This window comes from Triturus cristatus, chromosome 3_1 (genome assembly GCF_964204655.1).
Source record: "Triturus cristatus chromosome 3_1, aTriCri1.1, whole genome shotgun sequence".
Classification (NCBI taxonomy): domain Eukaryota; kingdom Metazoa; phylum Chordata; class Amphibia; order Caudata; family Salamandridae; genus Triturus; species Triturus cristatus.
The window spans coordinates 346,354,438-346,371,926 of record NC_140583.1 but is presented as its reverse complement, the minus strand read 5'-3'; the positions used below and the strand labels follow the sequence as shown (position 1 = coordinate 346,371,926).

At 46.0% G+C, this 17,489-nt stretch overlaps 1 protein-coding gene across 1 annotated transcript in view; it reads left to right on the top strand.

Annotated features, from left to right (window-relative positions):
* Positions 1–17,489, top strand: part of LOC146860237 (threonine--tRNA ligase 1, cytoplasmic-like) — a 177,998-nt gene that overhangs the window by 16,690 nt on the left and 143,819 nt on the right. The gene's annotated exons all lie outside the window — the stretch shown is intronic.

The window sequence follows — 17,489 nt, the reverse complement described above, 5'->3', positions numbered from 1 at the left end:
TGAGTGACTCACTGTTTGTATGTGTTGAAGACAGCATATGTGCAGGACTGTATGGGTGGATGAGTGTGTGCATGGGAGTGTTAGTGAGTGAATGACTGTCTCAATAGTGTCTTTATGACTAACTACATATGTTTTAAACTAGTATATGTGACAATTGGTGTATATAAGTGAGTATATGTGAGAGTGAGAAAGAGTTCCTGTATGAATAAGTATGTGTTTCTATAAGTGATTGTTAAAAAGACTAAGTATGTGTAAGTTTATGTAGAAGTAAGTGTGGTGGTGTGTGTATAACTGTATATGCAAGTAAATGGATGTTTGATTCTTTATTAGCATGAGTGACTATGTGTGTGAGTAACTCTATGGATGAGTGGCGTTGTGTAACGGGATGTATAGGTGTATGAGTACATATGATGAGTGAGTACATGTATGAGTGACTGTATAGGACTGTTGGTGAATGAGTGGATGTGTATGTGGATCTTAGAATTACTGAATAGGTTGTTGTAACTGATATTGGTATGTCCATTGTTTTGAAGATTTTAGTTTCTATTTTTGAATGTGTGTCTCAAAGGTTATATTAGGGGGAGACGAGGTCTGCCACTCTATCACAAGGATGATGTCATCAGTGATGTTATTTGAGATGTCAGCAGTGATGTCATGAGTGATGTCACTGACCATGTCATGAGTGATGTAATATGTGACGTCATCAGCAGTGCATTGCGGGCGCGTGAGTTATAGTTAGCTCAACTAACTAGAACGGGGAAATTTCAATGGTTTCGTATGAGTGAAAAGTCCAGCTAACTATAACGCCCCTGAAACCTATGGTTTTTTCAGTGAATTTCAAAGGTTTTTTTAAATGCTAATTTCTAACTATGCCTACAGAGATAGGACATGTGAAGAAAGAAATGCAGAAAGAAGCAACAGAAGTCCTCAAAGACGAAGAAAAGTGCAGGAAGAAGGATAACGTGCAGAAAGAACAAACAGAAAAGCAGAAAGAAGCCTTGTTGCAAAATCATCCTGTACCCTCAACTTTTTCAGACGGATACTGGTGGTAACTGAGTCTGACTAACCAGTCCTAGAGCCAGTGTTATGTTAAAAGACACTCAGAATACAGTGAAAACACCTACATACACTAGGGAACACTATGCGTTGGGGTCCCCCAGTGATCAGCATGACCTCCTCTGTAAGCCCCTAGTATATAATAGGGCAGGGGATTAAAACTACCTCTTAAAACGCGCCACAGGGCGTGTTTGCACACGTCACCTCAGGCCCCGTCCCCTCCCTTCACCACTGTGTAAACGCGCCCTGTGGCCGTTCTAAGTTGAGAGATTAAGTCCCCTTGAATCCTAAGGGTCCCTAGGGTCAAACTAGCCCACTAGGTACCTCCAGTAAGCGCCACAGTGCTGCGTTGTATAGAGGTGTAAAAAGGGGCGTGGCCTCAGAACACCTGTCTGCAACGCAGCTCCCTGGCGCATACTGGAGATACCTGTTGGGCTAGTTGGCCCTCAGGGACCCTCAGTATTGAAGGGGAATTAATTCCCCAACTTACAACTGGCCAGGGGGCGCGTTTGCAGAGTGCTGCAAGGAGGGGGCGTGGCCTCCGGCGCGATGCCAGTCTTTTATTTATTTTATTTTTTTAAGAAGGAGGGCTGTGTGGCCCCCCTTCTTTTTCTAATTTACTGGCCCTGGGTACCCCATCCCCCAGGGCCTGCACCCTAATTTTTTTTGTTGAAAAAAATAAATTTGGCCCTCCCAAGGCCTTAATCGGCCCCGGGGACCCCAACCCCCGGGTCATGGCCTTTTTTTAAAAAAAATTCTTTAGGAGGGGGCTGCGTTGCCCCCCTCCTCAGGCCACTTATGGCCCCGGGGACCCCATCCCCGGGGCCGGCCTTTGTTTTTTATTATTTTTAAAAATATATATATTTATAGAAAAACCTAGGACATGCTGGACAAACCGTATGTACCCATCCCCATGACTATTTGCGTGATATTCATTAAAAGGCAACTATGCATACAATGAATCCACGTGGAATATATTTACACCGCTAGTGAAGCTCTGACATGTCTGACGCCCTACCGTGCCTAATCCCGGCGCCCCCGCCGGTGGGTACTCTCCAAGTAGACACCCTTGTCGTTTATTTATACAAACATGGGTAGCTATTGACGGGCACATTTAATATACACGCACACCAAGCCATTCAAAGGGGATTCGACAAAAATTCGACCAAACTATGCAAGAAACCCCCCTCACGGGTAATAAAACACACATCCACCGCCGGATGTGTAATACTTTTTACTTTACTCTCTGGAAAGGAGACGAACCTCACTTGAGAGTCACAGCGTGCTCCTGGCTGAGCCCAATGCTGTGTTACACCCACCAGTGCCCGCCGAGTGCCTCACACCTCTGTGTTGTATTCCACCAGCTAGTGCGTATGCTATGACACTCTCTAGCCCATGTGCACTATAACACCACCCCGTGAATATGTCATGCCACATTTGCCCTCGCACGGGTTATATTGCCCCATCTAACGTGCCTTCCTCGATGCCTATGTTATAACGCACAGTGCTATGCCATACATATTACAATCTGGGATCCATATCTTTGTCACATGCATATGCAACGTTACACTCCCCAGCACATATTTTATATTACAACTTTAGAGACTAGTTAGGTTACACAACACTGCCATGTGCATATTACACTCCAAGGCGCATATCGCATAGCACGCGCTAGTGCCTGTGCTATCTCGCGTCCCCCAATGAATCTGTCATTGCGCACAATGTATTGCATATTATATTTCACGCCCCTGTTCATCTTATATCACACTTTTTGGTGCATAGTTTATACCATACACTATATCTAGTTTTCATTTTCAATCGTGCTCTCAGGACTATGTTCTATATAACACTGTGTCCACCTACCCTTTTCACGGGCATTACATTTTGCGATGGGTTGTGGAGGGTCAGGGGGTGTTTCTGCCAAGTGAGCCCGGAGTCACAGTCACAAACGTCCTCTTCTTCCTTAATAATAGTGAGATTATGCTGCATACTTGTTCATATTTTAAGTAGTTCGCACAGACACACATTTTAAAAACAATAAAGTTCGTAATACCCACCTTCTCTGAACAGTTAGCTTGCTGCCCCATCCACCTCCTCCCTATCCTCTGTTGTCTGAATCCATGGACTAGCCTCCTCCCTCCTGCCATGCATGGTCTGATGTGCTGCCACTGCCCTCCATTTAGCATGATGTACCAGTCCACTCCTCCTGCCCTCCATTGCCCAATTCTATGGCCCATCATTGACCTCCTGCTTAGCCTCTGTGCTTAGCTTGCTGCCCCTATTCTCCTTCCCCCTTCCCTCCGATGTCTTTGTGCATGCCCCTGCTCCATCCTTTTTGCCCACCATGTTCCATTGACCTGCCTCTCCTATCTACTCTGAGTGTTCTGTTGAGCTGCCACTCCCCTCCCACCTGCCTAGCATTGTCAGATGACTGTAACCTGTCCCTGCCACCTCCACCCTGCCTGTCCACATGCCATGCCCCTATCTCCTTCCTCCTGTCCTCCATGGTCCATTTTACTGCCACACCCTTCTGTCCTCCCTGGTCTGTTGTGCTGCAACTGCTCCTCCTGCCTGCCCCGCACGGTCTGTTGTGAGGCCCCTTCCCCTGAACTCTCTTGTCTGCCCAGGTCCTGACCCTCCCTTCTATCCTTCATGGTCCTTTGTGCATGCCCCTGCACCCTCCTTCTTGCCCATCATAGCCATTGTGCTGCCACTAACCCTCCTGCTTGCCATGCATGGTGTTTTGTGCTGCCATGGCCCCTCCCACCTTCCCTGTGTGGTCAGGTACCTGCCCCTGACCCCCTCCCACCTTCCCTCCATGGTCTGTGTGTATGCCATCATAGTCTCACTGTTGCTCTCCATGGTGTCTTGTTTCTAGTGCCCATCCTGCCTGACCTCCATGGTCATCTTGCTGCTCCTGCCCTGCCCCCTGCCCCCTGCCCCCAGCCCTCTGGTAACATGTGCAGACCCCTATTCCCTCCCTCCTGGCTTGTCTGTTCCATTGTAATGCCCCTGATCCGTCCCTCCTGCCCTTTATGGTCTATTATGCTGCAGCTTTCTCTCCTGTCTGTCCATTATGGTCAGCTAGCTACCATTGCCTCTTTCCCCTCTGTTCTCTGTTGTCCATGTGCATGGTCCTGTCCCCTCCCTATTGCTTTCTATGGATTGTTGTGATGCACTCCCGTCCCGCATGCGCTGCGAGGTATATTGTGCTGCTGCAAACCCTGATGCCTGCCCTGTAGGGTCAGTTTGGTGCACCTCTCCATGTCCCTCCTGTCCTTTGTTATCCAAGTCCATGTCCCTAGCCCAATTCCTCCTGCCTACCATGATCCAATGTACCATACTTGCGAACATTTTGAACTTGGTAAGAGGAAGATTTTGAAAAAAAACTGGGGTATTGATTTTCCCCTTTGACTTGCATTGAAAAAGAGGAGATTGTAGATAGGAGACAGATCAAATAAAGCCCATTTGAGCTTAAAAACATTGGACGTTTCCTGGCTAAAACGTGTCTGTTGGCATGTATGGTTGTACTACCACTGCCTCTTCCTTCTGCCCACAATGGTCTATTATATTGCCACAGCCTCTCTTGCCAGTCCTGTATTGTTGCCCCTGCCCCCCTTACCACTGCCCTCCATAGTCTGTTGTGCTGCCACTGCCCTTCCTGCCTGCCCAGCGTGGTCACATTTTTGCATCTGCACTCTCCTACCTGCCTTCAATTTTCAGAGTCCGTGCCCCTGGCCTCTGCCTCTCAACAGTATCCCAATGAACAACTAGATTGCTAACATTCTATATTTATTACAAAAGTGTGGAACGCCTGACATCATCTTGATGTAATCAAAACTGTAATACCTAGAGCATTTCCTTTAGAAATTACATATATGAGAGGGTCTTATTTGCATCAGAATTATGGTTAGTACTCTAAAAAACTAAAATGAGGACATATTTTCTGAGTTTTCAAATAGCGACAAAGAACTTTTAAATTATTTGTAATCTTTGTTTTTTTATCCAGTTGACCACTTGATTAAATGTTGCACCTAGGGGAGAGGATGTGGTGTTACTTCCAGAGCGGCAGACTTTGCAACTGGGGAACCAGGTTTGAGTTTCTGCTTCAGCTCAACATTCTGTGATTCTGGTCAAATCACTTAATCTCCCCATGTCTACAACCAAAATTAATTTGATCTTGTGTGATGTAACCAATGCTCATGTAAAGCACTCCAGTACCTGACAAGTCTGCACTATATAAAACTGCAAATACACAAAAAATAAGTGTTTGCACACTTCTGTCATTGGGCTACATGTGGGCTACATCTGGGTGATATTTGTGCTGCATTTGGGCTCTTTTGTCTCTGGTGGCCATCTTGGGAGATTTATTTGTTATGAAGTTTCCTAATTTCCTCATCTACTGCAGTCTCCTCAGTAGGAAATGCTTTCAGTTTTTTACTTTGATTCCATCAAGAAGGTATTCAGATATGTCACACATTTGCCATAAAATCTGAATGTTAGTACTCTAGTTGCTCATTAGATCACTGTAGTAAAGCTACTGCTCACCACGCAATTCTGCTGCTGGTATTAAAAGCGCATGTTTCAGTCTGCAGGTCAGAATTTTTTTATGAAATAGAAGCGGATTTGAGAAGTCAAAATGTGCCCTAATTTTTCTTTCTGCAGAACTAATCATAATTTCTATGGCAAAATGAACCCCCTCATTTTGTTCCTTTTGTAAATTAAATGTTTTAAGTGTTACCACTTTATTCCAATCAAGATGGCTTCAGGTGTGCCATACTTTTGTCATAAGTAAGACTGTTAGCGCTCTAGTTGTTCTTTAGAACACTCTGGGACATTCTGTCATTGGGCTATACTTGGGCTACATCTTGGTAATATTTGGGCTACATTTGGGCTCTTTTGCCTCTGGTGGCCATTTTGGGAGACTTATTTGTTATGATGTTTCCTAATTTACTCATTTACTACAGTCTCCTCAGTAGGAAATACTTTCAGGTTTTTACTTTGATTCCAGCAAGAAGGCATTCAGATGTGTCACACATTTGCCATAAATTCAGAATGTTAGCACTCTAGTTGCTTATTAGATCACTGTAGTAAAGCTACTGCTCACCAGGGAAGTCTGCTGCTGGTATTGAAAGTGCATGTTTCAGTCTGCATGTCAGAATTTTTTAATGAAATGGAAGAGGATTTGAGAAGGCAGTCAAAATGTGCCCTAATTTTTCTTTCTGCAGCACTAATCATACTTTCTATGGCAAAATGAACCCCCCTAATTTTGTTCCTTTTTAAATTAAATATTTTAAGAATTACCACTTTATTCCAACCAAGATGGCTTCAGGTGTGCCATACGTTTGTCATAAGTAGGACTGTTAGCGCTCTAGTTGTTCTTTAGAACACTCGTGTACCAGGCAGTATTTATCAAAGATAGTGCAGGCTCCTTTTATTTCTCTTTAGTAAATGTTTTTAATATGGAGAGAGGCTGTGGCCTAATGGCTAGAGCGGTTGACCTCTGAGCTGGGGAACTGGGTTCGAGCCTCGGCTGAGACCCTTAACATTCTGTGATTATGGGCAAATCACTTAATCTCTGTTTGCCTCACAAAAATGAATCTGTCCGTCTGTAATGCAACTTGTGCTAATGTAGAGCAATCTCATACCTTCGGGTCTAGTTCGCCCTATATCAAAATTAAAAATAACGATTTTACCAACTCCTTTTTATTATCTTTTTAAGGGATTGTTTAATTTTATATCGAGTTCGAAATCAATTGGATCTGGTGCCACTTGCTTACCTAAATGTTTTCTATGCAGAGATTTTAATGCCAAATTGGGGAACCAGCTGGAGGAGTTGGCTACAGTGATATTAGAGGGAGAAAGCCGAGGAACTTTCTAGCCTCAAACTACCTCGTGGATTTAATCAATCTCTTCCAGTGTGATGATCCGAGTATACCTTCATTGGGGGTTGAGGTGGAGGTAGTGGTGTGTTCATTATTGATTATAATTAGGGCTTTCGGTTTTATGGTATTTATTTTTTGCCATTTCCGTCTGTATTTATCCATATTTATTTTTTGCTAATTTTTTCTGTATTTATCCATATTTATTTGGGGTTTCGTGTAAAATTTAAGCTACAAGAAGGATATTTCCACATTTATTTAACTGATAAATATGCACTCATGCTTGAAAGTCTGCCAGATTTCAGTGCTGTGAACACCTGCAGAAAGATAAATCAGTGCACTTATATTAAAATATGCACATTTCAGTATCAACCTTGTGCATATCTACTGCTGTCAAAGCCTCTTCACTAAAATTCCTTTCTTTTTTAACTCCCTTATCTATCAATCCACACGTCTATTGGCCTGGCAGTCATGGTAGACAGTCATGGTAGAAGGTCTTTAGAATCACTCAAAAAGCAACTTAAATTCCGTTTTTATCCACATTTAAAAAAAAAAAACAGACAAGAAAATGAATGTTTTCTGTCTGTATTTACCTGTAAAAATCAATAAAAACTGAAAAAAGTGAGCCTTAATTATAATTGGCCCCAACAAAGTTTTTTTAGTGGCTTTCCAGGTGTGCAATATTGGAGACCCAATGGGGGATCATCGCCCACTGTGTATAGAAGGGGTTCTTCCTCTGTGAAAGGACACACCTCCTTAGTTTCCACTGAGATGAACCAACACTCAAGAGATGGGCTTAGATTGGTTTGGTCGGTAGGGTACCCAAAGGCTACGCATAGTCTCCTTCCTAAAAAACATGTCAATTTTTATGGGGAAAATACAGGAGAAGCTTTATTTGATTGCTATCAATATTTATGTACAAGTATCAAGAGCGATTTATTGAAACCCCTCCAGCGAGCCCAAGGTAGCCAATGTTGGTTTGACGGGCTTTGCTCTGCGGCAAACCGCCATTTAAGTAGGGCTCTCTCTCAATGCCTAAGAGATGTTTGGGAGGTGCAGGAGGCCAGGAGGGTATACCAACTAATCATTAAGGATAGGGAGAACTGTTTGAACAATAGGGACTGAGAACGGTTGGTATCTGCAGCTTTGTGGAACAATAGCAAAATGTTCTGAAATGAAGTTAACCGGTTTCGCCGGAGGGACACTTTACCTAGCCATCTCTTAGTCTGTAATATACCTGGTAAGGAGTGGATTAAGCACTTTACCTCCATTTATCAGATATCTGAAGACAAGACTTGTAATGATTTGCTACGGGCCTGTTTACGAAACCCTCCCCAACTCCAGACTTCCTTAGAGGAAGTGGCGGGAGCTATCAGGCATAGTTCAGGTGGTAAAGCTCCCGGACAGACGGAATACCTATTGACCTACTTAAGTGTAATATTGAGGTTTGGGGTCCTTTGCTTACAAATCTGTTTAAAAGTTCTCTATGCAGTAGGATTCGGAGCTCTTGGGCACAATCCATAATTGTTCCAGTTTCTAACAAAAGGGGACTCTGGGTCACCCAGGTGTCATTGGCTGATTTTTCTTATTGATAACGCAATACAAATTCTGGGAAGGGTCATTTTTAACGGTTTACAGTCCTCGCTTAGTCTTTACAATATTTTATCATTGTGTCAGTATGGTTTTCGCCTGGGGCTTGCTACAGTAAAACCGTGTCTAAAACACCACTTGATTGTGGGCAGTATACCATCGCTAGGCGCTGTCCACTGTACCTGTCCTTCATGAATTTATCCACTGCTTTTGATTGTGTGAATTGGGCTAAGCTATGGCTGACTTTGTTAGATCAAGGAGTGGAAGTTCCTCTGGTGCATTTCTTGCATCCACTGCATGAAAACGTTGGGGCCAAGGTTTGTTACAGCAGTGCAGGGGAAACCGCGGATATTTTCCCTTTCGATAGCGGGGTGCATCAGGTGTGCATTTTGGCTTCCACTTAAGCTACGAGCGAAGTGGTGAAAATTACTAATGCACTTGTCCCGGTATTGTTCTTTGCTGATGATGCTGCTGTTTTAATGGCACAGACTTCCATTGCTCTACGAATTTTGGCTGAGTCCATCATTTCATTTATAGGTAGTTTAGACTTGTCAACCAATTATGGGAAAACCCACTTAATGGCGTCCGGCCCTGGAAAGACGAATTTGAGGTCCCTATGGATTATAAATCAGTCTCTGATTTCTGTGCAGAATATCAGTTACCTTGCTATTACCTTCGACACGGCGGGCTCTTGGCAGCTAGGGTGTGGGGGTTTCATATTGCCTCCCCCATTCAGGTGGAAGGAAATTTGATATGCAGACGAATTCTGAATCTTCTGCCAACTAGCTCCCATTTTATTTTGCACTCAAAGTTACATTTGCATTAGGCATGTTATTTTAGATTGTTTTAGTTTGGACAAGGGTCTCTCAATTCCTTGGTTGAAACATGCCAGAAAGGCTCTTAATGACATTGGCCGCCCCAAAATATTTACCTTTACCTGAACACCTTTAATTTTAAAAGAGATTAGTGAAGTCTATTCATGCAGAGTTTTGTATCTCCCAAAGAATTGAGGGGGTTTTTAGTAAGTGCTATATCGTGAGTATTATATTATTTTATAGCATCGGGAGAGGTGGTAGTTTATTTGCATCTGGAACTTTCACAGTGGGAAAGGTCTCTTCTCTTCAGATTTAGGGCAGGCACAGTATGCAGTATTTTGTGTTTCTCTGATGTGATAAAGCTTTGGGTGAGCAGATTTCCAGCCAGTCCTTGTGATGGGTCGGCTGAACAATCAGAGTTGCATTTAGTTTTTTCATAAATTCTACAGACCTTTTTCTTTGTGCTGTCTGAAACACATTTTGAAACTGCTTGCCTTTCAGAAAGGTAAAGATTGTTTATTGTTTTTGTAGTTGCTGGGCAGTCTGGATGTTTGTTACAGTGTGTGTGTTGTTTTCTTAATATGTCATTAAGAAATAGGAAATGTTTGGGGGGTTGAGGAGAGCCTAGGATGTCAGTTACTGGACTCGTTGCCCTCACGTCTGTGGAGGCTTTCTCCTTTTGAGAAATGCACTTGTAGTTGTTTTTATTGTTCGGAGACTTGATTCCCCGGGATAAATTTGCAGAATCAAGTTTTACATACTTGTTATTAGCTTTTATTGTATCTTATTCTATATGATGCATTGTATTGTGTTCATTTATGATTTTAAATGTTAATTTGAATAAAGATATGATTGATGTATTGAGAAGCCAGTATTTCTCTTCCAGGGCATTGGTAGGCTTTGTAGTCCGGACCAGAACCAGTTAATAAACTTGCTGTGCTGTTCCTCCCTTCTTTCTTTGGGTATTGGCCCAATAATTCTGTTGGACCTGGTCCAGCATACCAACCGTTAAATTTTGACTGTCACTTGTCAAAGGGTCGACACTCGCACAATATGTTTCTTTGCTCTGCTGTCAGCTTTCCAATGGCACCTCTTGCATGTCTTCAGGTTAGCCCGGACAGTGGCACTATTATATGTATCCTTAGCAGGAATTTGAGAATGACTGTTCCTCTGTAGTGTCAGGCCGTAGCTGTATGCTGCTTGCACCAGTCTGCCATTTTCTATCTCATAGCTTATTGCTATAAAATTCCCAATCGCGTCATTTAAAATAAACTTCTTTTTTTACATTATTTTACATTATTTGGCCAGTGAGTGCCCTGGCCATAGGTAGTTCACTTTATATTAGGGACTTATAAGTAAATTAAATATGCCAATTGTGGATAGGACAATGGTACCTTGTTATAGAGAAAGAGAACCTGCCCTTAAGCACTGGTCAGCAGTGGTAAAGTGCCCATAATCACTAAGGCAGATAAACCTGGAGAGACCATCAGCATTGGCGTGGTCTGTTCCAGGACGGTGCAAAGTCCATTCCCTGTAGGGAGATGGGCCACCTCAACAGTTTGGGACTCTCGCTCCTCTTCTGCATTAACCATCTGAGGGGCCTGTGGTCTGTCTGAACGCGGAAGTGAGTACCAAACAGGTACGGCCTTAGCTTCTTCAGCGTCCAAACCACAATAAAGGCATCCATCTATTGCCCTCCATCTCTGTTTCCTGGGAAGTAACGTCCTGCTCTTGAAGGCTACAAGTTGGTCCAGGCCCTCTGCATTTAGCTGCAATAGTACAGCCCCTGCACCATGCTCTGAGGCATCTGTCTGGACAATACATTTCTGGGAGAAGTCAGGGGCCTTGAGCAGAGGTGCTATGCACATGGCCTCCTTCAGGATATCAAAAGGTTTCTGACACGCCTCCGTCCAGATCACTTGATGTGGCTGTTTCCCAGTAGTCAGCCCTGTCATGGGGGCAACAATGGTGCCATACCACTTGATGAATCTCCTATAGTGATCAGTGAGGCCCAAAAAAGGCTCTCTCCTATATCTGGGTCTTGGGGGGGTGCCCAAAACCAGAATTGTCTCGATTTTGGTGACCGAAGTAGACCATGGATCCCTGCCCTATCTGGCTTTTACTGGCCTTGATAGTCGGGCCTGCCATCTGCAGAGCCTGAAGCACTTCTTGAGGTGACTCGGGTGGTCCTCCAAGCTGAAGATGTTGTCTAAGTAGGTGGTACTGAAATTCTCCAACCCAGTCAGGACCTGTTTGACCAACCTCTGAAAGGTAGTAGGGGTGTTCTTTAACCCAAGGGGCCTGACCCAGAACTGGAAGTACCTTTCCAGTGTGAGGAACACAGACCTCTCTTTTGTCCCCTCCGTCAAGGCCGTCTGCCGGTACCCAGACGGTAGGTCAAACGTGCTGAGGAACTTGACCGTTGTAAGCGGATCACTAAGCTCATCAAATCTGGGGACGGGGAACCGAAGTTCAGGTGTGACACCTGGAGGGGCAACCTCTGGGACCAGCACCACTGGGCTGGAGCGAGGACTGTCGGACGGCTCAATAATCCTCTAAATGCCAACATTTAGAGAGCTCCACCTCAATCTTAGCCCTCACTTTATCAGACAACCTGTACATTTTCTTTTTTTCAGGTGGGCTGTCGGTAGTGTCAACATCATGGGTGCACCATGTAGTAATCCCTTGGGTAAGTGAGAAGAGAGAGGCAAATTGCCCCAGCAACCGGCGGCAGTCTGTTGATCTAGGGTCAGTGTAGGGGAGAGGCTGATACCCTCCAGTGACTCATCCTGCTTTTTGGTAATCACAGGCCTCTCAAAGTGGAGCTTGAGGCGGTTCACTTGCAAGACCCTCAAAGGGAGCCAAGGAGTCCTGAGGAGTGGCTGCCGCTGCAAAACAGAAGAGGGGGATGAAGAGGGTGGCGGGGGGAATTTAGGAAAAAATAATAATCAAAATAAGTACCTACCTCTGCCACCGCAGCCTACTGCCACCTCGGTGCTTCTCTCCCAGCAGTCACTGGGAAAGCTCAGGCTCCCTACCCAATCCAGACGCTGCTCTCGTGCTATGAGAGCAGGGCCAGGATTAGTCTGAGCAGCCTGGTCTACCACTCAGACAGTGCCCGGGAGCGTGCTGCTTTTCTCCAACTCGGGTGTGCAACACAACTGGGTTGGAGAAATAGAAGTGCGCATGTCTATTCGGTCTGCAGGCCAAACTGACATGTGCACTTCTAAGTGCCCACCACACCTCCCTGTCATGGCCCAGACCGGCCCGCCCTGCACAAGTATGCCAGAGCCACCGCAAAAAAATATAATGATATTGTTTTATTATCATTTTATTTTTGTGTGACTGACTGACGAGTGGGTTGATGCTTCTCCGCCATTATGGAGGAGCCATCCCTAGCCCTTAGGTCCATCAAGTTGGTAACCTTGATCTTGCGCTCCTTTACCTCATAGGGCTCAGACCAGCGGTCTTGCAGAGCACGAGGCTCCACGGGCTCCATTACACACACTTTTTGGCCAAGCTGAAACTCCACCAAGGTATCATTCTGGTAGAACCAGCATTTCATGTTCTCCTGGCTAGCTTCCATATCCTCATCGGTGAGCTTCCGGAAGTGAGCTGTTTGGTTGCGAAGGGCCAGCATGTTGCTGGCAACATTTTGTTTTTTTTGGGGCGCCCATACAGACATTCAAAGGGGCTATAACTAACCTACTGCTGTGGTACCTCCCTCTATGCAAACAAAAGGAATGGCAGGAGGATGTCCCACTTATGCCTCATGGTGTCTGACCGATCCATAATCTTGCCTTTCAGGGTTCGGTTGAACCTCTCAATCAACCCATTGGTTTGAGGGTAGTAAGGAGTGGTGAACTTGTAGGTCACCCCACACTCCTCCCAGAAGACCTTCATGTAGTAAGACATGAAGTTGGTACCCTGGTCAGATACCACCTCCTTGGGGAAACCTACACAGGTAAAAATTCCCATTATTGCCCTTGTCACAACAGGTGAAATCACCATCCTCGGGAATAGCTTCCGGGTACAGGGTGGCTAGGTCCACCAAGACCAGAATGAATCTGTTGCGAATGGCTGCCTTGAGGTCTAGAGGCCCACTGCTGTCAATTCCCACCTTCTCACAGGGCTTGCTAACGACAGGAAAAGGTTGCAGGGGAAGTTTGCACTCCCCCCTGTTTTGCCACTTGCCTGCCAGGTAGAACAGGGCCTACAGTACGCATCCGGGCCCTTCCTCATGTGAGGCCAATAAAACCGGGTGACAAGCTGTCAAAGGTCTTTTCTTGCCCCAAATGACCAGCCAGTGGCACATCCTGAGCCAGACCCAGTAGGAGCGGCCTGTAGCACTTGGGGACCACAAACACACGTGTTCCACTAGGCTCAAGAATCTGAGGCTCATTATACAGGAGACTATTTTTCAGTTTACCAGGTGCTTGCCAGAGGTGTCACCAGCCGCCTGGGTCTCAGCCGGCTGCCACAAGCCAGCAAGAGAAGGGCATTCCGTCTGCGCCCTTCAGAACCTCCTGATGGTGGTACCCCCTTCCCGCTACCAATTAGTCAGCTCAGACTGGTTCCCTGGTTCGGCCACTTCGTCCCTCTGTGGGTTGCAGATCTCCCCCCTCAGGTTTAGTCTCCTCCCTGACCATGGAAATATCAGGAGCGGTTTTCCCATGCCCCTTGCCCTTTCCTTTTTTGGCAGGCACCTGGGCTATTGTTCCAGGCTCCAGGCCCTCTTGACCACCCTGTCGGGTTGCCATGAACTGTGTGGTCAGGCATACACACTCATGCAACCCCAACATCTCCACATGGGACACGAGCTCAACCTACCTTTCAGGCATTATGCTCCAAGTTATTACCCAGCAGGCAGTCTCCACAGGCATGGACAGACTCACTGCTACCTTCAGCAGACCTGAGGTTCCCCCACCCGCACAAAACATAGGGAACCAGAGCCACAGGGTAGTGGCTCTCACTGTTGTCAGCTACAACCCTCTGGTGGAACACATTAGAGACTACCTGCTCTGAAGACACCAGATGACACCTGCCAGTTGTCATGCTAGCTCATGTGTCTCTCTCAGCCTCCACCCTTTACCCATTGATGGAGACCCACTGACTTTACATCTTTTTTTATAGTTCTTTTTATTGAACATAAAACAACGACAACACAAAGTACAGCATGGAGTAAGAAATTGAAAGGTACATTGTAGTTAAAGTTTGATCGGTTTCTGAGTCATTACTTGTGAGTTATTACATCATTTACGGCGACGGAGGGTCATCATGTGTGGGAACGCTCGGGGGGGGTGAGCGGGGTAAACATTCCAATCATTCCAGATGGAGGACCATTTTCGGGGGCATCCCCGTGCCACTTACACTGTCTTTTCCTTAAACATGCACCAGTCCATGTCCGCCTCCCAGGCCTCTATTTTGGGCGAGTGTGTGGCTCCCCATAGTTGTGCGATGTTTCTCTTCACTATCATCAGGCCCAGTGTTACCCAGAGAGTGCGCTTACTGTTTAGGTCTGTGGGCGCCCACACGTTCAGGAGGCATCTCTTTACTTCCGGGTGAATAGTGAGTGTGAGTACCTCACTGAGGACCTTGTGTATTTTTCACCAGTACTGCTGAATTTGTTCACATTCCCACAGTATATGCATAAATGTCCCCTCCTGGCCACATTATCTCCTGCAATCCCCCTTCTCCGCTCTTCCCATTCGCACTAGACACAGCCCAGTTATGTTAACTCTCTGCAGAATCTTGAGTTGGACGAGCCGTAGCCTGGCTGTAATGGCTACTTCTCGTGGGGAGCCCACTGCCTCTCGCCAGTCCTCATTATCCAGAACTACACCATCTCTTTCCCATTTTTCTCTCGCGTTCTGGAGCGGGTCAATAGAGTTGTTGATCAGTTTTTATATGTCAACGATATAGCTTTCGTTGGCATGTAGCCGTCCAGTAGTCTGTCCTCAAGGGGGAAGGATTCTGGAGGAGTGACACCCTTTGGCAGTTGCGTCTGTAGTGCATGGCGGACCTGCATGTATCAGAAGTGTTCTGAGTTGGCCAAGACGTATTCTTGTTGTAGGGAGATAAATGTTTTAACTTCTCCCTTCACCCAGAGGTCCCCTATTTTAGAGATACCAATTGGGTCCCATTTATCGAATTCCTTCGATGTCCACAAGTTGCCTAGTGATTCAGTATCCCATCGGGGGGGTCGCTAATGTGAGTTTCTGTTCCCATCCCATGCTTCTATTTGCAGATTGAAACTGAGTGCTTAGTCGGCTCTGTCAGGGGAAGTCGCTGGGGTTTAGAGTACAACACTCTATTATAATTCCCTCCGGCAGCAGCCACCTATCACTGGCTTAGCCTGGATCGTCTACATGTCGGTAGGTGCTGTGGTTGATGGCAGCAAGGTGCGCTGCCCAGTAGTATTTTTTGAGGTCTGGAAGGCCAATTCCTCCGTCATACCAGCTGAGGTGGAGTTTAGCTAGCGCTATACAGGGTTTCCCATTCCACAACAAGTCTCTTTGCATACTCTCAATCTCTCTAAAATAGCTTGCGGGAACCAAGTCAGGGGAATTTTGCAGCACATGTAGAAAGCGGGGTAGGGACATATTTTAAAGAGCGACGCCCTCCCCAGCAAGAGAGCGAGAGTGTCTTCCAGCTTACAGTGTCCCGCTTCAGTCTCTGCAGGGGTGGGAGCAGGTTCTAGACGAACCGGCGTTTAGGGTCTGCTGTGACGAAAGTGCCTAGATACTTATAGCCCACTGTGGTGGTTTGTATTGGGCAACCCCTTGGGAGGGCAGGTGAGGGTCCACTAAGGACATACAATATGGACTTACTCCAGTTAATCGAATAGCCGGAGTATCTGCCAAAGGTTGCGAAAATGTCTAACACACTCCCAAGGGATGCTTTTGGGAAGGCCAAGAACAGGAGAATGTCATCCGCCTACATTGAAATGCGGTCTTCCCAGGTTTCTGACCAATGCAGTCCCCATATCACTGGATCCTTTCGAATACATGATGCCAATGGTTCCAGCACCAGGGCAAACAGGAGGGGCGACTGTGGGCAGCCCTGGCGAGTTCTTCGACTCAACTTGAACACTTCGTACTTTTTGTTGTTGACTACTACTTGGGCTAGGGGTTCCGAGTAAAGAGGTCTGACCCATTGGATGAAGCTATGTCCGAATCCCATTTTTGTGAGGACTGCAAAAAGGTAGGTCATTCGACAGTGTTGAATGCCATTGTTTCTAAGGAAACTATTACTGCCGCGTCCTTGATTGTGGCCACCCTCCCCATTACTCCATGCACTCTGCGCAAGTTTAATGCGGTGTTACGCTGGGGCATGAAGCCCGATTAGGTTCCGCGTTTAATAAGGAGAATGGCCTGTAAGAGGCACATTCGGTCTTTGGCTGGCCCTCTTTATGTATTGTAATTAGTGTAGCAATCCTTTGGTCTCGTGGACGTGCCCCCACCTTCTTGCTCTCCTCATACATGGCACGCATGTATGGGGCTTGTTTGGGGCTTGTTTGTCCGGTTTAAGTTTGTAAAGTTCAATTGATAGGCCGTTAGGGCTCAAGGCTTTACTTGATCGGAGACTTCTAATTGCTTGAGCTATTTCGTCATTGGAGAAGTCATCTTCTAGCAGTTTCAGGTTTTCGATAGAGAGGGATGGAAGAGTTATGAGTAGCAGTTGAGAATCGCTTTCGGTGAATGCTGTATTTGAGCGGTACGTCTCACTGTAATGGGCTGCAAACGTATTTGCAACTTCTTGGGGGTTGGTGATCGACTGGCCTGTACTGTCTACCAGCTCTGGTACCAGCCTGCTCGCGAGTTCTTTCTTATCAAGCCATGCTATCAGTTTCCCTGCCTTGTCCCCAAAATCGTATATTCTGCCCTGTTTCGCCCTCCCAAATGCTCTGGCTCACTATTGCTTTATAGTCCTCTCTTTTAAGTTGCAGAACATGGAGTTTCTCTCGAGTTATCCCCTCACCTAGTTCTTCCTCCAGCCGGAGCATATCATTTTCTGCCTTGACTTTCTCTTTTCGCACCCCTGCTATCTGGGAGAGTGCGTGTCCCCTTATTACTGCTTTGAATGCTTCCCACATCACCTGGGGGATTGCACCGAGCCTTCATTTTCTTGGAAGTAGAGGTCTGTT